This window comes from Pinus tabuliformis, chromosome J (assembly GCF_031772625.1).
Source record: "Pinus tabuliformis cultivar Carrire ecotype Pingquan chromosome J, CPIR1, whole genome shotgun sequence".
NCBI classification, from domain to species: Eukaryota; Viridiplantae; Streptophyta; class Pinopsida; order Pinales; family Pinaceae; genus Pinus; species Pinus tabuliformis.
This window is the reverse complement of record NC_142295.1, coordinates 1,166,505,712-1,166,533,097: the sequence shown is the minus strand read 5'-3', so window position 1 is coordinate 1,166,533,097 and position 27,386 is coordinate 1,166,505,712.

The window sequence follows — 27,386 nt, the reverse complement described above, 5'->3', positions numbered from 1 at the left end:
ACAGTGATTCACCAACAAAGTACATGCACCCAGGAGGCCTCATAGAGGTGGCAAAACATCCGTGAAGACCAGCAAGCTACCCAACGAAGCCTAAATGAGAGGACACCCATTAAGCAGGAGATAGAGGCTAATCAAGATGTTTGGCTCAAAAGGATCAACATCCACTTAGAGAAGCTATTGGAAAAAGTGAAAAGGACAAAGCATTATTGTGGCATATGGTTTATCTTTACAGGGCACGAAACATGAGTGCAAGGGCCCAGATAAAGAGCTTGAATGCAAAACTGAGCAAAGCAACAAAAGAGGCAAAAGAGGCAAAAGAGCAATATCAGCTTTGAATCTTAGCTGAAGTTTCCTTGGCACATCATAGTGCCTCTTAGAGAACCTCCAGCCCAAATTTCAAGAAATTTGGGGCAATTTTGGTCACATGGTAATTTTTTGGTCAAAACACAGGTTTTTTCTCCCTATGCGCCGCGCCACTGGTGCAGCGCTAAAAATTGGGAGCTCCAAATGAAGAATGGTTTGCATTTTTAGATTCAGCATGAAAAATAACGACTACTGGTGCTTGGACAAGAAATTTGGGCAAGATCTGAGTGTCCAGGAGGTCAAAAACAACCAAAAAATGACCTCTCTACCCCTATTTTGACACATAGGAAGCAATCTTGGGATAATGAAGATTTGGAGGGTTAAATGAGCACAAAATTCAGAAATTCCAGTTTAGTTGGAAAGTAGATAGGACATGCTTTCCAACATGCCCACTTGGGAACATTTTGGACACCTGCAAGTGCCCCAAAATAGGTGCCAAAGTAGCGCGGCGCACAGAGAAAATGGCACGACGCACAGAGGAAAAATTGCCAAATTTGCTTTTGTTTCGCGAAATTTTGATTCGCGACTTCTCCAAGTGGGTCCGCTCATATACACTTCCGTTTTTTGGCACCTAAGGTGGTATTTAAAGTATTCTTTCCCATATTGGCTTCTATCCAAGTGGTGAAGGAAGGCAAACGGTCACCCAAGCCCTTTGTCATGTTTGTAACGCAGCACCTGTAGCTGATGGTTGGCTCCCCATCTCTATTTTCTAATGATTCAAGTAACTCCCCAACCCTTGGGTGTTCTATCTCTTCATGGTACATTCTATATATTGTATGTAAACCATTTGCAAAGGGTTGCTTAGTTTGTAACTTCTGGGAGACTGTGGGAAAGAAACTTTGTTTCTTCATTGTGTATTTTTCACACAGAATTAATGGAAGGCAGCGGCTCTGTTTCATGAGATTCTTATGGTTGTGAGCGTAGAAAATGTGTCTCTTATGTTTTCATATGTATTTCATTATGTTTCATAATTCAATTCATTTTCATTTCCAGTGAAATTTTCTGAGTGACATTAGGTAGAATTCAATTTTATTGCTCTGCTTGTGGGAAAATTTCATGTTCTGTGTTCTTCTTCTGTTGAAAAGGATTCATGTTCCTATGCCCTTTTCACACTCCTCAGCAATCTCTCTGTTCCGCATTATTCCAAACTAAATTGCTACACTTTTCGCCTGCCTTGCCTCACGAAGTAATCTGTGCCTTTGTATTAAATTCTTTGTTCTTTGCTGACCGTTGGTCCCATACCATCCCAGAAGCTCAGTCATTCATAAAAAATGTTTCTTGTATCGATATTCACTTACTAGCCTAAGATCAATATTTCATTGTAAGTCATCTCAGACCGTTTTTGCTGATCTATTCACTAAGCGTGACTCGGAGAGAGCCCTCTCCTATTCCGGTAGGGTTGGCTACCAGACTGAGCGTGGTTTGTGGTTACCCTGATTTTTCCTTCCTTCAGCCTAGGGTAGATTTAAGTGCTAACATAGTGGCGACCATACTGGGGACTAACTCTTTCTCTGCGAAAATGGAAGAATATTACACAAAATTCGGGTATCCAAAGTGGAATGGTATTCAGGTTCTACTCTTCTTTCTTATAAATTACTTCTTCTTTGTTCTTGAAGCTGCCTTAAAAGTTTTTCCAGAACTTGTTGTATGATAAAGGTGATCAAAATCTTCACTAGATCTATTCAAAAAATGTAAATAGTGAGTTTCCCTTTGATCCTGGCCTCCTTACCTTTCCTACATCTTATGACGATCCTCTGCAAAGTGATGAGCCTAAAGAAAACAAAATTGATCCCATAGCTCTTGTACATATCACTACAACTATTATAATCCCAGATAGGTATAAACCTCTTGTTTTACCTTCTGCTCTTCATGCTTTCCCAAAAAATTATGATCTATACTTCCAAGATTTGACGGTGAATGTAAGAATGTCAATGTTGAGCAAAATGTGCAGAATGTTGAGACTTTTCTAGACCGTTTTGAAATTGATGAAGAAGATGTCAGTATAAGGCTTTTTGCTCGTTCTTTGTAAGGCAAAGACAAGAGTTGGTTCAAAGCCCTGCCGGATGCGAGAATCATAGATTTACAGCAGTTCATCAAAGTTTTTCTTGACAGATGGAGGATCAGACAAAACATTTTCCTTATCGTAGAAGAGTATAATCAACTGAAAAGACTGCCAGGGGAGACAGTACAACAATTTTCAGCCATATTTAATCAAGTTCATTATTCAATGCCAGTTGATATAAGACCCCCTCCTAGATCTGCTCTCTTGCACTACCCGGGTGCCTTTGATCCAGAAATCAAGTTTCAGCTGAGAGAAAATAATGTCGCAACACTTGAAGAGATGCAAAGCAATGCAGTAAATGTAGAGGCTCATTTGCTAATCAGAAGGGCAAGGTTGAAAGAAGAAGAGATGAAAAACGTGGATCTAGAGAAAACTACACCTTCAGAGGAAAAGATTGACATTTTGGTGAGTGCAGTAGAAGAGATGGTTAGAAAAATGACTGAAAAGGATGAAAATGGCGTTCATGAACAAGTGGCTGATACAAAACATTTTGTTTCTTATCTCAGTAGTCATATGGATTGTTTTGTAGATCATATTGGAGAAAAAAGACCTGTTGATATGACATGTATGCTTGATGACGTGTTTTATATTGATGATTTGCCTCAGTTTGATCAGTATGATGATGATGATTATGCTCTCCAAACAGAAGCTAATCTTGCAGACAAATCAGCTGCTAGTTTATGGGATGAGGAAGTTCGCTTACAGCAGCTCGAGTACAGTGATCAACTGAGGCATATCAGCTATGGAAACGATTAAGAAAGTGCTGCAGATTTTGAAGTAAGTGAAGGATCTTTGCCTTTGTGCTTTGATTCATATCAGTTCATCAGAGATAATTTCCATGCAATCAGACATCAGCTATAGACAAATCTTGATTTGGATCCTCTTGAGGGAGATGAAAACTTTGTTCCAAAATATTTATATTCAGAGTTCCAACCCCCAAATGCCATTAATAGTCAGGTTGCACATGAAGACATAGAAGTTGGCTTATATGATCAAACGATACAAGAAGATTCCTTACCTCTCTGTTTTGAATCATTTCAGTTTTTGCGGGTTAAATTGCATAGTAAATCTTCAAATGAAAAGCTTGTAGGAAATCAACAATCTCTCAGTTTTAATGTTGAAGATGAGACAGATGGCGAAATTTTTCAGCAGGTTGTTAATAAGAAATCTTCCCCTGAAATGATTGATGAAATCATTTTGGATACAGAACCAGATTTGCAGCCACCAAACACAATTCAAGATTAGATTACAGATGAAGGTGAGGCAGCCGAAATACATGATTTAATGATGCAAGAGGATTATGTACCCTTGTGTTACGAAGCCATTCAGTTTATAAGGCAGAATCTTCGTAATATCTCTAAAGAAAAAGATGACCAGCGAATAGGATGTCATACAGTTTCAATAGATACATTGCCGCAGTCTCCTCAAGTTTTTGATGATCCTTTTGCTCATGTGTTGGATTTTGTTTGCTGAAAGCTTCTTCTCCATCAGCCAAGCAGGAGACAAAAGAGAATGTTGATAATCATCTGTTTCAAGGGTCACCTTCATTGTCTTGTTTAACAGATTATTCATTTCATAGCCCATACCAACTTTTGCAGTCATATGAAGAGATTGATAAAGGAGGCTTTGGTTCTGTTTGGAATCAACAACAGAGTCTGGCTCTTCATAAAATTCAGGATCCTTTTGACCATTTTCTGCAATCATCAGAGAAAGACAGTGCAGATGTGAGGAAAAGTTTAATATCCAACTATGAAGATTACTTGGACTAGAGCAGTAATGTGTTAATGGAAATCAATGCTGATGCTTATGAAGATCCTTTTGCAGTATTCTTGAAGTCATCCAGCCAATTCATGCTTTGCAAGTTTGTTAGAAGTGAACTTGATTCCAAGTTTCCATGGGAGCTGCCTTTCGATTCTTCCCTTTTCCTGCGCATCAGAAAGCATTTGGGAAGAAATCAAATATCAGCCATAATGCTTACCTGGTTGCATTGGCTGTTCCATCTCACTTGACCAAGTGGTGGAAAGAGTAATTACGGTAGGTTTGCTGAATAAGCTCAAATATGAGCATCTTTCCAGTTTGATAGTTAGGATTTAGTCATGTCTGGTTTTATTATGGTTTTTAGTTTGAGTCTTCAGTTAGAGTTCATCTGCATAATGTCAGTTTCCGTGTTTTGACTCCACAGCCCAATGGACGAAGGCACTGTCTGCTCACACAAAGATCTGCAGTTCTTGGCACCTCTAAGGAGCTGGAGCTGCTATCCCTATTAGAGCCAATGTTAGTGTCAGTCTTTGCATCCTTCCTCCAGTGATCAAACATGCTCTTACAAAGTGATTTTAAGGTGTTAAGGTCAAATTTTGTCATTTCAGTGAGTCTTCAAGAAAAATTTGGTCACTCGACATTAGGTCTAGGGTTTCATTTCACCCTTGTCAAAGTTGTCCAAATGACGTTCCATGTCACCATTCAACTGAGTGTACCATCATTCAAAGATTTGTCATCATCATGTCAAGTTCCACTAGGTCATTTTACACCTTGTTCATGCTTCAGTTCGCCTAGGCAAGGTTCATTTCCCTCTCCTAGGGTTTTGAAGCTAATTTCTCTTGGATGGTCAAATCATCGGAAAAACTTGTATCCTGATGTTCATACACCTTCCCCTATCCACAATGTACCTTATTAAACACTTCCCATCACTAAAATCCCCCAAATCCCTCATTTTCTCACAAACCCTAGTTTCTTCCTACAACTTGGCAATTTTCTAGGCTAGGCCTGTGTTTTACCTTTTTGGACCCTTTCCCCTCACTCAATTTCTGAGATTCCACTTTCCCCTACTTTCTAATGTCCCTCCTCACTTCCCAAAATTTTCTCAAGAATTTAGAAGCCCCCTATCCCCTTCATTTCGCTTCATTTCGGCAAATCCCTTGTCCCACACATCGGGATAGGTTTCACTCAAATGATGTTTTTGAGCAATAAAAGATGAATTTTGGAAAACTGAGAGAGGTGTTTTTCCACAACATGCCAAGGAAGAAAAAAATCCTTCACTTTCTACACTAGTGTCATGGTTTTGGATAAATTTCAAAAGTACAATCGCCTTGGGAGAATTGATGCACCTCTGAAGTGACCTTGGGAAAATCAAGTTCTCTCCTAGCTTGGTTGGCCAAATGACTTACTTGATGAGCCAAATGATAACTAGACACAAATTAATTTAGAATGAGCTATCATGAGCTCAATTTGGAGTTGAGGAGGGCATTCAAAAGTTGACTGTATATGCACTCTACCTTTAGGCAACCTCATTTGGCACATTTTGACCAGTCTTTGGAGATTTGACTTTTGATAGGGTAAATGAACTCCAAATTGAAACATTCTAGCTGGGTTAGAAGTAAGACTCAAATACCTTTCCAACGCGCTATCCTGTCCCCTATTTGGACACCGGGAAGGCCTCCAAAAGTCACCTGCAAAAAGGTGCAATGCACAAAGAGAGCACGACGCACTGGGAGAACTTTTCCAGTGTAAATTTACACTGGCGCGACGCACATGGGAGGCGCAGCGCACATGGCTAAAAGGCATGAATTTGCCTGAAATATTCCTCCAAAACTAAAAATTCTTCATTCTGCAAAGTTTCCACAAGGAACAAAGTCATTGAGCATACCAAGGTAAAGAGAAACATAGCAAAGTAATTGGGAGAGCAAAGCACGCGTCCTAGGAGAGGTTGGAGTCATTTTTAGGAGTGCGGAGCACACACAGAGGAGTGCGGCACACAGAGGGAGCGCGGTGCACTGGGCGCTACCACACGGTGTTAAATTAACACGGGCGCGGTGCACACAAAGGACGCGGTGGACAGACAAAGGGGTGCGGCGCACACCCACAAAGGCCCGGTTTTGTTCCAAATTTGCAACAAATCGCTTTGAATCCCTTCCAATTGACAGGTAGGGTCGACATCTCGGTTGCTCATATTGTGTTTGTGAACATGATGGTGGTTTATGGCCATGTATAGTCGCAATAAAAATTCCTAAACCCTACCACTTGAAATCATCAAGGCCATTGCTCTAGGGTTGCAAATTTGTTGTGTTGATACCAAGGTTCCTCCCCCCTTTTACCTTTCATTTTTCCCCTTCTTTCCATTGTTCCCTTCCCCCCTAATCCATTTTTCCCATCTTTCCCTACCTAAACATTACTAAACCCCTATTCCCTATCCCCTCCACTCATTTGTCAATGTAAACCCCAAAACCCTACCTTATAAAATCACCCAAACCCTCCTACATTTCCCTAAGCAAAATCTCTCCCCATAACCCCTAATCCCATCATATTATTCCCCTTCCTAACAGTCCCTTTTGCATTGTTCCCCTTTGTGGCAGAGTTCATAACAACACATAGTTTCATACATCATCAAAGGGCAGTCCAAGCACAGTCCATATACAACGGACATGACATCCGATCCATCATATGATCATGAAGAAGAGACACACAGTGATTCTCCAACAAAGGTACATGCACCCAGGATGCCTCATAGAGGTGGAAAAGCATTCGTGAAGACCAGCAAGCTGCCCAACGAAGCCTAAATGAGAGGAAACCCATTCAGCAGGAGATAGAGGCTGATTGAGAGGTTTGGCTCAAAAGGATCAACATCCACTTAGAGAAGCTATTGGTGAAAGTGACAAGGACAAAGCATTATTGTGGCATATGGTTTATCTTTACAGGGCAGCAAACATGAGTGCAAGGGTCCGGATAAAGAGCTTGAAGGCAGAACTAAGCAAAGTAAGAAAAGAGGAAAAAGAGGCAAAAGAGCAAGATAGGCTTCAAATCTTAGCTGAAGCTTCCTTGGCACAGCATAGTGCCTCTTAGAGAACCTCGAGCCCAGATTTCAAGAAATTTGAGGCAATTTTGGTCACATGGTAATTTTTTGGTCAAAGCACAGGTTTTTTCTCCCAGTGGCACGGTGCTAAAAATTGGGAGCTCAAAATGAAGAATGGTTTGCATTTTTGGATTCAGAATGAAAAATCACGACTATTGGTGCTTGGAAAAGAAATTTTGGCAAGATCTGAGTCTCCAAGAGGTCAAAAACACCCAAGAAATGACCTCTTTTCCCCTATTTTGACACATAGGAAGCAGTCTTGGGAGAAGGAAGATTTGGCGGGGCAAATAAGCTCCAAATTCAGAAATTCTAGTTGGGTTAGAAAGTGGACAGGACAGGCTTTCCAACAAACCCACTTGGACACATTTTGGACACCTACAAGTGCCCCAAAACATGCCCCAAAGTAGCGTAGAGCACAGAGAAAATGGCGCGGCGCACAGAGGAAAAATTGCCAAATTTGCTTCTGTTTCGCGAAATTTCGATTCGCGACTTCTCCAAGTGGGCCCGCTCATCTACACTTCGGTTTTTTGGCACCTAAGGTAGAATTTAAAGTATTTTTTCCCCAGATTGGATTCTATCCAAGTGGCGAAGGAAGGCAAATGGTCACCCAAGCCATTTGTCATGTTTGTAACATTGCACCTGTAGTTGATGGTTGGCTCTTCATCTCCATTTTGTAATTATTCGAGTAAATCCCCAACCCTTGGGCGTTCTATCTCTTCATGGCACATTCTATATATTGTATGTAAACCATTTGCAAAGGGTTGCTTAGTTTGTAACTTCTGGGAGACTATGGGAAAGAAACTCTGTTTCTTCATTGTTTATTCTTGACAGAGAATTAATGAAAGGCAGCGGCTCTGTTTCATGAGATTCTTTTGGTTGTGAGTGTAGCAAATGTGTCTCTTATGTTTTCATATGTATTTCATTATGTTTCATAATTCAATTCATGTTCATTTCCAGTGAAATTTTCTGAGTGAGATTAGGTAGAATTCAATTTTATTGTTGTGCTTGTGGGAAAATTTCATGTTCAGTGTTCTTCTTCTGTTGAAAAGGATTCGTGTTCCTATGCCCTTTTCACACTCCTCAGCAATCTCTCCATTCCATGTTATTCCAAACTAAATTGCTACACTTTCTGCCTGCCTTGCCTCACGAAGTAATCTGTGCCTTTGTATTAAATTCTCTGTTCTTTGCTGATCGTTGGTCCCATACCATCCCAGAAGCTCGGTCATTCATAAAAATTGTTTCTTGTATCCATATTCACTTACTAGCCTAAGATCAATATTTAATTGTAAGTCATCTCAAACTGTTTTTTCTTATCTATACACTGAGCGTGCCTCGGAGAGAGCCCTCTCCTGTTCTGGTAGGGCTACCTACCAGACTGAGCGTGGTTTGTGGTTACCCTGATTTTGTCTTCCTTCAGCCTAGGGCAGATTTAGGTGCTAACACCTGCTACTGTGATCAATGCTTCATCTCCATAATTGGATCCAAGGTCTTACTGAACAATTGCCATTGCCTTCTACTTGCCTTTTCCTCCATACTTCTTTGGTCTCTTTTCCGGGTACAGTTTCAAACAATGATCGTCGTCATGACCTTACCTTTTGTAGTGAGTGTAATAAGGTATTTCTCCTTCATCTTTCTTGGTTGATGTCATCCCCTTCTCCTTTTCTTTTCCTTTAACTTTGGGTTTTCCATTAGGAGGTTTGAAAGGTGGCTTCTTAAAATGATCATCTCTTTCATTTTTTCCCCTGTTCTCAAGATGGATGGCCTTTACACTGGTCGAGTCAATAGTAGTTGGTTCAAACAATAATAGTGAATGTCTAAGGTAACTATGTAATGATCCAATAGACTTAGTTACTACTTCAGGTGAGTCAAATGCAATGCCCAAATTAAGTTCTTGTTTTCTAAATTCCTTTGTAAAGCTTTGAACATCATAGCCTCTACCTTGCCTTAAGTATTACGAATCCATTAAGTGTTTTTGTTTATAACCCAAGGGATAAAATTCTCCCTTTAATGCAGAAATGAAACTAGGCCATGAGGAAAGAAGATTACCCACACTCTTACTGCTTTGCAATTTTCTCTCCCACCAAGTGAGAGTGGTGCCACTCAGGCAAAGAGAGGCTAGCTGAATCTTTATCTCATCCTCTTCGATCTGCTGAATCCTGCAATAGATTTCAATCTGCCTAATCTAGTTACTAATCTTTTCTGCATTACTTTCACCGTTAAACATCAGAAGATCAAATTTGACATCTAATTTAATGAATGGTTTCTTAGATGCAGCCCTTGAATTTCTATGATGATGGTGATGAGAGGAAGAAGAACTTTCACTCATGGAAGGAGAAGGAGGGGGTTCTTCTTCACCATTTCCATGCACTGAACCTTGTTCTTCTATATTTCTCTCTTCTCCTTTTTCCAACATTGAAAGCTACTGACCGACATTTTCTACCTCTGTATAGAAGGTTTTGTAGAAATTGTGCTGCTCATCATGACGAGCCTCTTCATCTACCATGTTTCTCCTTCGATGTGCACGCCCCTCTTTGGGATCAAAAGACTTTAGTTTCCCTTCGCCTCTTCGGAGCCTGTTTCTTGTCAGCATACAAACATGAAATTCGCATCTAAAAAGACCTACTCTGATACCACTTGATCCAAGATCTTTTGCTTACAGATGTATTAAAGACTTACATGTGTAAATTGTAGCTTAAACATAGAAATTTAATTTTCATATGAGAGAAGAGGAGAAACACATAAAGCATGAAAGAAGACAACAAGAATTGATAATGGAGTTTTTCCAACTTGGCCTACATCTCTAGGCCCTACTTGATCAATGGGGAGGCCTTCATTCATTAAGTGGCATGAGAGAGAAGAGTAGAAGCATCAGTTACAAAAAAAGAGTTTTATACCTCCATACTGAAAAATGGTCGATAAATGCAAAACTATGATGGAGAAACAGACAATGCCAATGCATTTGTGGTGTCTAGAAGTGTTGAAACCATATAAAATTTGGAAAAATATGACAAAGTGAAAATCCATCCCTCCTACAAAAATCTTCCTCAAAAGGCGTGTGCTCCCTCCTCTACGTGGGTGCACTAGTGAATTGATTTTTTAAATAAAAAATTGGGCGCAATTTACAATAATATTGTTGTGGCATAGTTGGCTAAAATCGGAAAGTTGTTGAGGAGGGGTCAAGGGATCAAATCCCACCCCTACTCTTTTACCCTATATATCAACCATATGTGTATTTCGGGGTGGGTCTACTGGTCTCGATGGCCCTCTCCCCCCATCTCTCACTCGGCTGCTATTGTATGTGGGTGAGGTGGAGGGGCGGCGGGGTTGATAGCCCATGCCCCCCACCAATATGGCGTGGTCCTATTGCTTGGTTTCATGGGAGGGGCTGGGATTTATGGCCCACCCCTCCACTAATATAATATATGTCATGTGGATAGGATTGGGGTGGTGGGGTTGGCGGCTCGCCACCCCTTTTTTTTATATTTTTTTCGTTAAACAAACAGACTGTGCATTTTTGAAAATTTGGATTTTGACCTAAGGAGTCATTTTAACCAGGCAACAATTTCACCCAGAATCTCGCCGGAGTTTGTCGGATTCTATTTGTCGAAAATTCCAAATTTTTTCTTCATTAGTCTTGCCGAGTCAACAAAGGTCAACCAAACTTTGACTACCTCTATCTCCTTCATTCGGACTTGAATTGGAGTGTCGTTCACACCATTGGAATCAGGGAAAACAGCTCTTCGATCTAATGTCAAGCTAATCACCTTTCTGCCCCTTTGAATTTTGAGTCTTTTCCATACCACTAGTGTTTGGAGATCCACTTGGATCACATATGCCACAAATATACCAAGAGTGACACTTGGTGGGAGGTTTCAAAATTATCATTGCATGCAACCTCCAGCTGCTAAAATTAGCTCCCTGAATTAAGGGATGGTTTTTGCATGTTGCCTTTTTTATTATGGGAAAGGCAAGCCATGCATGTAAGTCAAATTTCCTTGGTCCCGAGTGGAACTGGTCAACCCAACTGCACTTGCAAGGTGCTGCTCAACTGTTGTGAGAAAATGCACATTTTTGGATGGGAGCTAGGTTGGCTTGCCAGGAGATTTGTGGAATTTCTAGGTAGAGTAGCTGATTGCTGCCTAGGATTTCACGATTCTTGGGGTGAGTGGCCCAGCTGGGAAGAATTGCACAATTTTCTGGACGAAGCCTAACTGTTGGAATTGCACAATTCCGGAGCCCAGGAAGCTGGCAAACTGAATTACCTATTTTATGGAGGGAAGGTTGGCTGCCCTCCAGAATTGCGCAATTTCTTGAAGGTGCTACTCAACCTGCAACTTGACCAAGTTCAAAGGAACAACCTGTGAGGGGAATTCATCATGCTTTGGTAGACAGGCTACCTTTCTGCAAGGAAATCATTGAAGCTTGTGTACTTGACAAAGAAATACATGTTGCTATGAAAGGTTGGTAGGGAGGCTCCAAAACAAAGCTAAGGCAAAATTTTGGAGGGTGGTTGTAGTTGCTACAATACTTGGTGACACACTTGTAGAACTCCATCTCTCTAAATGGACCTGGTTCGTGGAAAACAAGTCTAACACCTCTGGAAGTATTGTTTTGTTATGAGTTCGTCTTGGTTTCACACTAGCCTCATTGTAAGATGTAGCATATGCCAAACTCTTGGTTGATTGACACACATTCCAACGTAAGGTAACACAGTTGTTTCAATTGGGGTTGAGGGGTATATTGGTGCACAAGCAATATTGTCGTCAGAGTCTTAGTTTTATCTCTGGTGTTGTTCCACTGCCAGCAAGCTTGGACAATACCTTGACAGAGTCACATAGGAACACAAGGATGGCTCTGTTTCTAATGAGCCTACTTAGTACCCCGGTGGAGTTACTTGCATCACCTCTGTGCAGAGGAAGCCTTTCTCTTCTTTCACCTTATTCATTCTTCATTTTTTTTTAAATTTTCACCTTTCATTTTTTTCCATTTTTTCATTCTCACAACTATGCATAGCACTTATTCTTTTGACAGGTGGAAGAGTGATCCTGACTTGTTGAGAGCAGAAGAGGTTGTTCCTACAAAGAAGTAGTTTATTATATATCTTATGTGCTTTTTCAGGTTTCCCCCCTCACCTTTGTTATGAAACCAACTCAAGAAAAGATAGAAAAGATAGATCAACGCCTTAGAATTCAGCCTCTTCGAGGGGGAAACCTCCTTTACATTACATAAATGAACAATTCTTGGATGATACAAATGAAAAAACCTCCTTTCTATATATAGGAGTCTAAGGAGTCACAATATAATCCAGCCGACCTAACAATAATAATATAAAGCCACAAAAATAACAATAGAGGGATTCTATGGGGCACAAAAATAATAATATGGGGGTAATAGGGGCACAACAATATAAATAAGGGGTATAACTACAATAGTAATGGGGTAATCACTAGTATTATAGGGACCCAACATGCCTCTCTCCTTCAAAAAAGTGTTGTCCTCAACGCTTGAGTAGTTCTGGATACTTCTGCATAAAATTCTCATCCTCCCATGTGGAATCTTCAGCAGATAAGTTCTTCCACTTGATAAGATACTCTGAAATTGATCGATTTCGTAGCTGTTGAGTTCTTGTTTCTGTGACTGCTTCCGGTTCCAATATAATTTTTCCTTCCTCGTCAAGTTCTGGCAATATTGTTTGAACTGGGAGCTTGTCGCCTATAACCTTCTTTAAACATGAAACATGGAAAACTGGGTGCAATCGAGAAGCTGCAGGAAGCTCCAATTTGTATGCCATAGTACCAATCTTTTCCAACACCTTGTACGGACCATAATACTTTGGTGATAATTTATTATCCTTCTTAGCTTGCTTTAGGGACATTTGCTTATATGGTTGTAGCCGTAGGAATACCCAATCACCTACATCAAAACTTCTTTCACTGCGATGTTGATCTGCCTGTTGTTTCATTCTATTTTGTGCCAACACGAGGTTATCCTTTAAGAGTTGGAGGACTTGTTGTTGATGTTCGATGTGATTTTCCACTGCTTGAACCTTAGAATTTTCTCTTAAATATGATGTGATTGATGGTGGTTGGTACCCATAAAGTGCCATAAATGGGGTCATTTTTGTTGCTGTATGGAAGGAAGTGTTATACCACCATTCAGCCAGAGGCAACCATTTGACCCATTGTGTCTGTTTATCAGATACAAAGCAACGAAGATATCCTTCCAAACATTTGTTTACTATCTCAGTTTTCCCATCAGATTGAGGATGATAAGATGAGCTATGAGCTAACTGAGTACCCAAGAAAAGAAAATAATTTTGTCCAAAAATTTCCAGTGAAAATGGGATCTCTGTCACTTACAATAATCTTTGGGTTTCCATGTAGCTTTTGAACTGTTTCCATAAATGCAGTAGAAACTGTACTGGCTTTAAATGGATGTGATAATGCACAAAAGTGTGCATACTTGGTAAGTCTGTCAACTACCACCATGATGACACTCTTTCCCTCAGACTTGGGTAAACTTGTGATAAAATCCATTGAAACCTCCTCCCAACGTTGGCTTGGAATGGATAAAGGTTGTAATAGACCCGGTGTCTTAATTGTTTCAACTTTATTTTGTTGGAAAACCAAACATTCCGCCACAAACTTTTGAATATCTGATTTAAGGCCATCCCAAAAAAATTCCTTCTTAACCCTGTGGTAAGTTTTTAAAAATCCTGAGTGCCCTCCTAAGGGAGAAGTGTGCAATTCCATAAGAATCTTTTGTTTTAGCTGGGAATTCTTACAGAGGTATAAGCGATCTTTGTACCATAACGAATCATTTTGCCAGCTAAATGTATCAGAAGTACTGGAATCTTGTTGTAGCTTTCGAATAAGTGCCCACACTTCTTCGTCATTCTTCCATTCCTCCTTGCTTCATTTATCCAATCTGGTTGGATAATAGAAATGGCACACAACAATGCTTCCATATCCTCATCCTTTCTTGAGAGTGCATCTGCCACCACATTTTGCTTCCCTTTTTTGTAGATGATTTCAAAGTCATAACCCAACATCTTTGTGACCCACTTTTGTTGCTCTTCAGAGGATAATCTTTGTTCTAAAAAGTATTTAAGGCTATCATGATCCGTTTTTACCTTGAAGTGTCTTCCCATTAGGTAGGGTCGCCATTTCTTAAGTGCATGGAGTATTGCCAACATTTCCTTCTCATAAATAGCTTTGCTTAAAAACTTTCCCTTGATTGGACGACTTTCAAAAGCAATGGGTCTTTCATCTTGCATTAGAACAGCACCAATTCCATTTCCTGAAGCATCACATTCCACAATAAAGGTTTTTGTGAAGTCCGGTGTAGCTAAGACCGGTGCTTGGCACATTGCCTCTTTAAGATGTTCAAAGGCCTTTGTTGCTTCCGGAGTCCATGAAAATGAATCTTTCTTCAATAATGTTGTTAGAGGTGCTGCTATTCTCCCATAATTCTTAACAAACTTGCGATAATACCCTGTCAACCCAAGAAATCCTCGCAGATGCTTTATGGATGTGGGGATTTTCCATTCCTTAATGGCTTTAATTTTGCTAGGGTCTACCTTAACTCCTTCATGAGATACAATATGACCCAAATATTCCACCTCCTGGACTCCAAAGAAACATTTGGATCTTTTTGCATATAATTGTTTCTCCTCCAATAGTTGTAGCACCTTGTCAACATGTTCAACATGATCCTTCCAAGACTTGCTGTAGATTAGTATATCATCAAAAAATACTAACACAAATTTTCTAAGGAATGGTTTGAAAATTGAATTCATCAAACCTTGAAATGTTGAAGGTGCATTGGTAAGGCCAAAAGGCATGACCAAAAATTCATAATGACCCTCATGAGTTCTAAATGCCGTTTTCGGAATGTCTTCAATCTTCATTCTGATTTGATGATATCCCGAACGAAGATCCAACTTGGTGAAGTAAATTGATCCATGCAATTCATCCAGTAATTCATCAATGACAGGAATGGGGAACTTATCTTTAATAGTGAGCTTGTTGAGCTCCCTATAATCTGGACACATGCGCCATGATCCATCCTTCTTGTGCACCAATACTACTGGAGCTGAGAAAGAACTTTGACTTGGTTGAATTATACCAGCCTCTAGCATTTCTGCAACCATACGTTCAATTTCACTTTTTTGGACATATGGATATCTGTACGGCCTGATGTTTGGAGGAACACTTCCTGGAATCAGATGAATAGCATGATCATGATCACGCATAGGTGGGAGACCTTTGGGAGTCTCAAATACCTTGGAATGATTGTCCAGGACTTTTTGGAGATCTGGAGAAATAGATGATTCCAATGTGGAAACATCTAGCGAACATAATTGTGCAATTACACCTCTTTGCTCCTTTTTTAGAAGCTTTGTCATACCATTAGAGCTGATTATCTTTCCTGGTTTCCCTGCAATACCCCTTAATTCAACTTCCTTTCCTTCCACAGAAAATTTCATGAAAAGTTCTTGAAAATTAAAAGCTATTGTACCCAAGGATTGTAGCCATTGGACTCCTAGTACAACATCAGCACCTCCCATTGGAATGGAAAGCATTGGGCTAGTCAATACATATTCTCCCATGGATAGCTTGATATTATGGCACTTTCCAGAACAATTTATTGTTCCTCCATTTGCAATCATCACTTGACACTCTGTGCTGGATATAGGAAGCAATTCAATTCTTTTGCTACCCTACAATGAATAAAATTGTGGGTGCTTCCTGAATCAATCAACACTATTACCTTTTTCTTCTTGATTTGTCCTTCTATCTTGATGGTTTGAGGAGTGGTAATTCCTGCCAATGCATTACAAGATATGGTCGGATTTATTTGTTCTTCATCTAGGCTTTGTTCCTGGAATATATTCTCTTCTTTTGACCTTTCTTGCTCCTTTTCTTCTTCCTCTTCACAATCTATGTAGAATAATTTCTTCTCAGCACACTTATGACCTTTTGTGTATTTGCTATCACAATTGTAACAAAGCCCTTTTGCTCTTTTTTCTTCCAATTGTTGTGGTGTCAACCTTGTAGGTTGTGGAAGACTATGGGCAACAACACTTCCGTCTTTATAGTTGTGAATGGTATGCTTCCTAGTTGCCATAATTTTGCTTTCCATTTTTCTTGCTAACCTGAATGCCTTCTCTAATGAATCAGTTTCCCAAAGGCGCACATCATGTTGGATATTATCCTTTAAAGACCCTATGAACACATCAATCCTATGCTCCTCTGGAATATCTTTTACCCTTATGTTCAATTTTTGGAACTCCTCAATGTGCTCCATTATTGAACCCTTTTGTTTGAGACTTATCAATTGGCTAAAAAAAGTGTTGCTTTTTGTATCCTCATAATGTGCTATCAATTCTTCCGTAAAAATTGCCCAAGTGATAAATTGTTTACGAGAACAAAGCCATTGATACCATACAAACTGATTTGGTTCCAAATATAAATTTTCCATACGTACCTTTTGTGTGTTTTGCACATTATTGAGATCGAAGAATTGCTCCATCTGTAATATCCATGTGGCGGGATCCTTGCCATCAAACTTCCTCATATCGATTTTTGGAATGTGGTGATTCTTCGATCCAACATTAGCATCTATGGAATCATGATTAACATTTCTTTTGTTCTCATCATGAGTTTCCTTTACTACCTTTTCACCATTAGTAAGTATTTCTTGTAGAAAATTAGTCAAATCTGTCTTCAAATGTGCCATGCCTGTCTTCAAATTTGTGTTCAAATCTATCTTCAAATTGTCCATCTTAGCTTCCATGCCATTCATCTTAGCTTCCACGCCATTTATCTTAGCTTCCACGCCATTTATCTTAGCATCTGTTAGCTTTTGTGAGCGTGACATTTGTTGCACTTGTTCTTGTAATTTTGATATATCATGTAGCATTTCTTCCTCTTCTTCATGAGTCATGCTAGAGCTTTCAGGTTCCTTACTAGGTGTTTGCATTTTCTTTCCTCGGGGCATCAGTTACCGATAATAATGCTCTACTATGCCCTTTGAATTCCTTCAAAATAAATTTTCAAACCAAGCTTAAGCAAAAATTTAAAAAATCTACACACCTTTTTTCACTTTGTAGGAGCTCGATATTGCCTCTGATGTATCTCTGTACTTTCCAGTCATCTAGTTATGAACTTGTGACTTGTAGTATCTGTCGGTGTCCTCTTTCCAATGCGACAAGTCTGACCCAAATTGGATTCTCCAAGGAAACGTTATGCGAACTCCCCCACAGTGACTTGATTATAGACTAGTTCAGTAGAGCTAACTTGTACGACGTGCCGCGAGTCACTGTTTTGACCTTTGGATCTAAAAAACACCCACAAGAAACTAGAGTCCGTACTATTTCTGTACCTTTTTACAAATTTCAATCCAATCCTCAGAGAGAAAGTTATGACGATTTTCCCCAGGTCACTTGTTTTGAATGTAATTCAGGAGTCTGCAAAAAGACCAACTTCCTCAGATCATATATCTGAAAATATCACGTAAAAAGCTCTGAAATTCGGACCCAAGGTTCAGCGCCAATGCTTCTCAAATGGGTTTTTTTTGAGACTTCTGAAACATCACAGAAAAAAAGTTATAGCGAAAATTCCACGATGACCTGTTTGGAGCAGCAAAACCATAGAATCCAAAGCTCTGATACCAAATGTTATGAAACCAGCTCAAGAAAAGATAGAAAAGATAGATCAACGCCTTAGAATTCAGCCTCTTTGAGGGGGAAACCTCCTTTACATTACGTAAATGAACAATTCTTGGATGATACAAATGACAAAACCTCCTTTCTATATATAGGAGTCTAAGGAGTCACAATATAATCCAGCCGACCTAACACTAATAATATAAAGCCACAAAAATAACAATAGAGGGATTCTATGGGGCACATAAATAATAATATGGGGGTAATAGGGGCACAACAATATAAATAAGGGGTATAACTACAATAGTAATGGGGTAATCACTAGTATTATAGGGACCCAACAACCTTACTCTACTTGACTGAGATGACAAGGGTTAACAGAAAAACAACTAACTAGAGTAGGTGACACTACTTAGTACACTGGATTTATGTTTTCACCAAGGTTCACTTCGAATAGAATGCATTTTCCTTCGACGTATCACAGACTAAAGATAACAAGTTCATCATACAGAGGCAGGATGACAGATAACCAAGTAGTTAGAGAAGTACAAGGCCTCCTATACTTTACCTATCTTGTCTCAAGAGTCACACATGATTTCATGCAAAACTAACCTACGAACAAAAGAAGAAAACAATAAAAAAAGAAAAGAAAAAGCGAAAGCGAAAGTGAAAGAAAGGTGACTAATAAAACAAGAAATAAAACAAACAAACAAACATAACAAGTAAGCAAACAATCATGAAAGAAAACATACTGAAAGAAAAAACTACTCCTACTCCTAAGCTAATGGTGCATGGGTCTGATCATGTGAAGTGATATTTTCCAGCAACCAGTGCATTGGTTGACCCAAGTTGGTGAAGCCTTGGCATGCAGGCAACCTGGTTGTGTGGACCAACAAGCAAGAAAGATATAACAATGAAGACAAACACACCTCATGTTTAAAAGTTCCCACAGGAGATAAATGAGTGCAAATACATGACAAGCAGTATGTGGACTTATCATGGTGTTGTGTGGCACTACGTGCAGATGTGAAGCATATGCACATTCCTGACTGTGACATGCAAGCAAATGAAAGAAAGCAAGACAAATTGCATCGTGCATGCATGCTTGCAATCTAAGATTCCTCCAGTGCATGAGTGAAGAGATCGTACAGTTCAAGTGGAGGAAACATGATCTGTGTGTAAGTTTCATGTTCAATGGATACAGATGAGTGATGAGGAGCCTTGGGTGATTGAAAAATTTCCTAATCAGAGGTGAAACTATCCCCAAGAGAGTGAGGGACTGACATAACCATCAACTCGGGTTGAAGTGCCTCGACAATCTTGAGTCTTTCGACTTCATTGTCAGATAGATCATCATAAATCAGTGGATTTGAAAAAGTGACTGCAACAGAATCATGATCGTTATCGAATATGGGAGTAAATGGATCACAACAACCACGATTAGAAAAATCAACAGTTTCATCGGAATCCCCATGATTTGATGAATCAAACAGATGGGTAGATGAGAAGCGAACAAGTTCATCCTCTGTGTTTCTGGAATAGTCAGATAAAATATCAAGTGGATTTTCAATGAATAATTCATCATCTCCATTTTCAAAATATGGACTGACATCTAGTGTGTCCTATGAGTGATCAACAATGGGTGCATCCGTGGATGAAGATACACATGTGAAATCATGGATGACAGGCTCACGAAAAATGTCTAGAAGGAATGGAGGAGGCTTAGATGGAAGGGATTCATCCTTCACCAAGTGTTTATGCTCAAGCTCCCACTCATACTCTTCATGAATGATAGTTCATGTTGGTTGTGAAACACCAGCTCTGTAAGTGGCTTGTTCCCCGTTCACAGCAAGTGTAGAGTCTGGAATGGAAAAAGACAAGACAATATCATCCAGAGGATTAGTCAAGTATGAATATGGAGTTTGTGGAACAAAATTGATATGACAACTCAATGGACTCATAACCAAATCTACATGAAAATTAAGTGAAGTGATGTTGGGAGAATGTGAGAATTGAACAGATGTGCAAGCATGATCTCCCACATCACTCTACAGTGGTGGAGCTATTTGATTAGGGGATGATGGACAGTCATTTGTGACAGTTAGTGTCTCCGTCTGTGATTGTGTAACTCCATCACTGAAGAATATTGAGTAAGGATTTATTTCAAACTTCTTCTTGGGATGAGAAAATTTCTTAATGCAATACTCGAATCGATCCCAAAGATAGAAAATTTCATCTGGATCTTGGGAGCTTGAAACTGCAAATCATGGAAGCTCTACCAAATATCCATAGTCGATTCATGTAGAGCTTTCCATTTTTGTAACATCTTTGGGTCAAGATGATCAGGATCAAAATGAAATAAAGTGTCTTCAATGAGATCACAGAAGTGCTCAAGTCAGTGGACGCTATGAGCTGGTAGGCTACATGACCACCGATGTGGAGATTCATGAAGTGTGTATGAAAGCAACAGGATGGCCTGTTCATTAGAACATCCGTCCTCCTCATGAATCATGGAAAGAAAGTCATGTAAGAACTCATGACAGGCCACTTCGCCTTCACCATCATACGTGTAAGTGGAAAAGTGATCGAAAAACCACCTCATGATGGTGACATCTTCATGATTTGAAAAACATTGCGGAGGAAGAAAAGTACAAGAATCCATGATAGATATGCAGAGCTTCAAAATAGGGTGAGAGGACACAAATTTTCATCTTCCCTCCTTTTATTGCCAAAAATGTTAACAGTGCTGGACCGGCTAACATGCAAGGGGATCTCCCTAGTAAGAAGTTCCAATTGTACCTGATACCATTTGGTGTAGGAGTCCCAATAGTGAGTCATATGGTAATGCCTTGACCACGATTTCGCACAGAGGCATGTAAGATAACTTTGTTGGTAGCAAGGGTGTGACATATGCAGTGAGCTAAGGAAGTTGCATGAGAGGTTATAACACATCGGGTTTGAGATGAGTGTGCCCTTTGGAAATATGTGATACCGTGGAGTTGAGAATGGAACACATGAGCAAGGATGCATCACAACAAGGAAGGAAAGTTAGCGAGCAATCCAAAGTGATGGTTAAACCAACAACACATTTTAGAAATATTCATACATACATACACAGAAAGCTATACATGCATGCGTAAGAAATAGATACATATATCATTTAGAGTAAACTAGATAGCATAGAATACTATACAACGTGCGTATGAAATTTGCTGGCTCTTGTTATATTAAGAAGTGTAAGTTCCAGTCTTACAATACATCAATTTCCAACCACTAGTTTCGATAGAAGATCGTTATAGCCACAACCGTCTGCTCCTCCAAAGAGATTGGCTAGCTCTGTGTAGTGGAGAAGCTAAGGCTCATTACAATCTTCTCCTAGCTCTCTCCAAGATAGTCTTATCAGAAGCTTGGCTGACCAAAAGCTTTTACAATGAGTTATGAGATTCTATTTATAGTAAAGGGTGGGGTGACCCTTGAAATTCCCCTTTGTGACAATTCATCTACCCACATGTCTCTTCAACTAATCTATCAATGTTACATCCAACTATCGACACTTGAACTTCCACTTGACAAGATGTTACATTACAATGGACATCTGCCCATGTGAGACAGGATGGCTTGAGCAAGCCATGCAAGGCATCACTAGCAGTCTGTTCATTGTGTTGAGATGAACTCTTTGACATGCTTATGATGGTGAAGGTGGTGAGCTGATGCCAAGCTTGGTCACCCATGATGGTGTGCATGCACTCCATGGTGACATCTTGTTGAAACAAACTCTTAAATCTATTGCATTTGGGTGCATTGGTATGGCTCCTCCATCTAGCTCGTCTGCTAGCATGTGCATGGTCTTCTTGGGTGCGGACGAATTGATAACACACTGATGCATAGTGTTTGTGTTGATCTTCTAGTGTGTGCTGGTGGTCATGCACATCAACTGTCAACTACATGTCTAGCTCCAGTTGGACTTACTTCTTGTCTTCACCTCGGTTAGTGTGCCAAATGTGTTATATCACATCCATGTGCACAATGACATGCATGCTTCTGAATTCCCTTGCATGTAATCAACAACACCATACACCTTGTCTCCTCTGTACCAGATACTGGGATGAATCAATAAATCGTATGGGTACAGTTTCATCCATATGTTCATGTTGCGCTCCCTATTGTACCTGTTCCTTCCGCAACTCATTCTCTGATCTATGTATCTCATGTTCTTCCTTCAGTTGCTGCTTGAGCATAAGCAACTCGTTCTCTATTTCATTCTCTACTTTTGTGTCATCTTCATGTCGCACGGTCACCTCGTAGCCTCAGTCTCCAAACTTCCTTTCACCACAAGTAGATATGCTTAAACTTGCAACTTTGTTCCTCCTCTATGTTGTGAACAACATTCCTCTTGCATTCATTACATCTAGTATGCTTCCTTGAGCTGTTGTTCAAGGTGCTGCTTTCTGTGATGATTATGTCATCATATATTGATGTCCTTGTCTACGAACAACTTGATGTCTTCATGGGTAGGCAAGTTCATAAACACTTGATCGATTGCATCCCCAAGTGTGCTCTAAACAGTGTCTTTGACTCTACTCTCCTCGAAACCATTGTATCTGTGTTGTTGAGAGGTAGATCAACACTTATGGTACCTAGAGACATGGCAACACTCATGGCAAGCAATCTGTCAGTAGAATACCAAAATGAACTTGCGAAATGACTTGCAACATACCTGTGTGACTAATCATGAACGTTGCGCAATTTCTGTCGGGAGGTCAGGAGACTAGTCGCTAAGACTACGTAATGCACAATCCGGGTTGTCAGGAGGTTGATTGGATACTGGAACTATGTAATGCATAGTCCATCCCAACTACTTACTACTGGAATTGCGCAATGCGCAATCTCAGCGAGCAATGGTTGCAGGCTCATTGATTACATTGTGAAATTTCCTGGGCTAATAGTCACTGTCTATCAGGATTGTGAAAAGCAGGCCTAGGGAACAACTTCTGGAAAGAAATTCACATTTATGGAGAGGAAGGCAAAGATTTCACTCTCAATGTTGGACAATGCTGTCTTGGTGAGGCAGATTCAGGGCCAAGGCTGCCCAAACCTGCCGACAGGAAACTGAATGCAAATGTGAAAGTGAATGTATTGCAATACTAAGTGTAAGAAGAAGCAAATGATCGTGCATGAAAACAATAAATGAAATATTTAGAAAATGGATCAACATGCATGTGGGTGAAGCGAGTCCCCGAATCGGTGACTGTTCCTACAAAATAGTTTCATGCATGTGACAATAGTGAGATGTTAATGAAAATTGAATCGGTTCTGGTACAAGCTAGTGTGTATCAAAATGATAGAAAGAGCTCATTGAAATCAAGCACACAACATTCATATGAAGTGAAACACAAAACACGCTAGAAATGCAAAATAAGACATGGAAGGTAGGCTTACATTGAAATAGTTGAGCTGAATGTGCCGACAACTCCTAGATGTGATGTGGTATGTCAGAGCTGCAAGGTTGATGTGAGGAATGAGCTCTACATCATTCGCTTCATGAGTTTCGATAAAATTGAAGATGTGACGCACATGCCACAAATGTAAGAATAACGACACTTGGTGGGAGGTTTCTGAAATGATCCTTGCATGCAACCTCTAGCTGCTAAAAGTGGCTCCCTATATCAGGGGATTATTTTTGCATGTTTCCCTTTGCTATTTGGGGAAAAGCAAGCCATGCATGCAATTCAAGCTTCCTTCGTCCTAGGTGGAACTGGTCAACCCAATTGTGCTTGCAAGAGGCTGCTCAACTACTGGGAGAATGTAGGAATTTTTGGATGGGAGCTGGGCTGGCTGCCAAGGAGATTTGCATAATTTCTAGGTAGAGTAGCTGACTGTTGCAAAGGATTGCGAAATTCCTGGGCTGAGTAGCCCTACTGGGAAGAATTGTGCAACTTTCTAGATGAAGCCCGACTGGTAGAATTGCGCAATTCTAGAGCAGAGCAGGCTACTAGAGCGAATTGCACAATTTCTGGAGGGAAGGTTTGTTTCCCTCTATAATTGTGCAATTTTTTGAAGGATTTCTCAACCTATAAGTTGGACCAAGACCAAAGGAACAACCTGTGAGGGGAATCCATCATGCTCTAATAGATAGGCTGCGTTTCTGCAAGAAAATCATTGAAGCTTCTGTACTTGAAGAAGCAAGACATGCTGTTGTGAAAGGTTGGTAGGTAGGCTCCAAAATGAAGCTATGGAAAAATTTTGGATGGTGGTTGTAGCCACTACAACACTTTCAAACATTTTAGAAGATTTGGAAGAAAATGTTACATAAATAAAAATGATGATAGGGTTGGAAAGTTTGAATCTAGAGATAACACATGAATCGTCCTTGGATACACTTCTAGAAGAAAATGATATAAATGTTACAATAAAAGGCTTCAAAATATTGTTGAATGCATAGATGTTATGATTGATAAAGCATCGACAAGTTCCAAAAGGGAAGCACAAGTAGATGATGAACCTCTCCCTACTAAAATCCAAGAATTCGTAGGATAAGAAGAAACAGAAGCACCAGAAGAAGAAAATGAAAATATAGGTATGTTAGAAAAGACTCCATCAAGGTATGTTCTCAAAAATCATTCCGAATCTCAAATTCTAGGTGATAAGGAAGCAAGAATACAAACTAGAAGAACTCTTTTTGGAACATCTAGCCACTTAGCCTTACTATCAACAATTTAACCTCAAAGTGTGAATCAAGAAAGAAAAGATGAATGTTGGGTTAATGTAATGCATGAATAACTTGATCAAATAGAAAAGAAACACACATGAGAATTGGTACCAAGGTCTCATGATAAAAATGTAATTAGGACAATGGGTTTTCTACAACAAACTAAATGAAAATGGAGAATTAATTTGAAACAAAGCACGACTTGTTTGCAAAGGGTATGCTCAACAAGAAGGGATAGAATTTGAAGAAACATTTCATGTGTAGCTATACTGGAAGCCTTGCATTTTCTAGATTTTGTAACTTTAAAGTATGTCAAGTGGATGTTAAATCTGCATTTTTAAATGGCGACCTAGAAGAACAAATTTATATTGAACAACCTAAAGGATTCATAGTTGGAAATGATTAAAATCTTGTTTACAAACTTAAGAAGGCATTATATGGGTTAAAAAAAGCACCTCGTGCATGGTATTATCATCTTGACATGTCTCTTCAACAACAAGGATTGAAGAAAGGACCTGTAGACAATAATTTATATATCAAACATGGCAAAGACAAACATTTTGTAGTAGTGTTCTATGTTAATCAAATTATATTCTGAAGAAATATTGAATCTATGAGTCAAGGATTTGCTTCAACTATGTAGCAGGAAACTAAAATGTCTTTACTTGGTGAGCTAGCATACATTCTTGGCCTTCATGTTCATCAAACTAAAGATGGTATCTCTCTATCTCAAACCAAGTACCTCAAATAGATTATGAAGAAGTATGGGATGGAATACCATAAACTAGTGTTTACATCAATGGAAACAAGATGCAATCTCGGTCGAAATGATGACTCTCCTACAGTTAATCAACCCAAATATAGATCTATGATCGGCAGCTTTCTCTATCTTTCTCGTACAAGACTAGATATTATGCATGCTATTGGTATAGTTGGACGATTGCAAGAAAATCCCAAGGAAAATCATCTCGAAGAAGTTAACAGGATATTCAAGTATCTACAAGGCACTCAGAATTTTGGAGTATGGTATCCCAAAAACACAAATTTTTCACTTAATCCTTACGCAGATGCAGACTAGGAAACTAATGTTGATGACTGCAAGAGTAATAGTGGAGAAGAATTTTATCTGGGACATCACTTAGTTTATTGGTTCAGTAAGAGAGAAAGTTCTATCACTTTATCAACTGCTAAAGTAGAATATTGTGTCATTGCATATTGTTGTACCCAACTTCTACGGATGTTCAAAACTTTGCAATACATTCAAGTCATTTTTCATCAAACTGTACCTATTCAATCTGACAACACTAGTGGCATAAGTGTCTCAAAATATCATGTCATGTAGTCAAAAACCAAGAACCTTCCAATCAAATACCATTTTCTTAGAGAGAAAGTACTTAAACAAAAGGTCGAAATGGAATATGTTCCTTCAAAGGAACAAGTTGCAGACACATTTATAAATCCACTCCGACTTGATTCCTTTCAATATCTAAGGAAAAAATTAGGAATAATTCATGTCTATTCACCATGAAAATTAATCTAACAGTGATACAATGTTCAAGGGAAATTGTTCCTGTAATATTATGCAATTTACTTTCTATATGTAGATGGTATGAAAGACGATCATGTATTGACGTGAATCTTGAATTAGAAAGTCACATATAGATGTCAGTAATGGAAAAAGGAATGGCAAAAATTTAGGGGGAGTTTCCTATATGAATTCATCATTTCATTATTGGCATTCTAGTTATGATATTGGTTTGTTGCAGTTAGTTGGGTCAAGGGGAGCATCTTCTATAGTTCATTGTTGGCATTATGATTTCTTGAGCTTTCTTAATTGCATGATAATTTTATATCATTTCTGATGTATGTTTTTTACTGTTGTTACTATTGAAGTTGTTATGAGGATATTAATGTTGTTACCAAACAATTCTATGATGTTGTTTGCACTTGTGTTATTGTTGTTGCATATAGTGTTTAATCTTCGTGCTACGTTGTCATGTCTTACATTACTTGTTGATGATGAGGATGTGCATGTTGTTGTCCTTCTATGCTTCTACTATTAGTTATTTATATTACATATTCCTATATGGTGCTTGGTGGTTGTTGATCATGATTATACTACCTCATTGTTGAGGTCACCTTTTTTTGGTTATAAGTGGCATATATGTCTATTGATGTAAAGGTCATGAAAAGGACCCAGGTTGCAATAATTATAAAATTTGGGCTATTGGGGTCAAGTCATGTTATGAATTAAATTCCATAATTTTTGGGACACTAATGTGGAGATGGGTCAAATATGTAAACCCAATATGTTGGGTGATTGATTTAATCATGAGTCATTCATGATAGGAAAGGTCATGTTTGTTAAATCCATAAAGCCTTGTGTTTTTATTGTATATCCTTATAAGGTCCATCATATGCTTAGAGGGAGCATGGTCAATATGAATATTTCATGTTTCATCCTTAGCAAACTAGATCTACAACAATCAAAACTACAAGGGAAGAAATCCATTCATCCTAGTTCAGCCATTTTCCCTTGATGTCAAAGTGGGAGAGAAGTTTTTTTATTTATAAGAATGCTAGGAGAGAAATTTTTCATTTGTGGGTGTGTTTGTAGGTATTTGTAGGTGGTGGCCAAACACCGAAATGGTTGCCATCAATTCCAAAAGGCAATATTGTTGGCATTATGTCTAATGTGTTGTCCTTGATGGAAGCTTGCTTAGTAAAGATATACTTG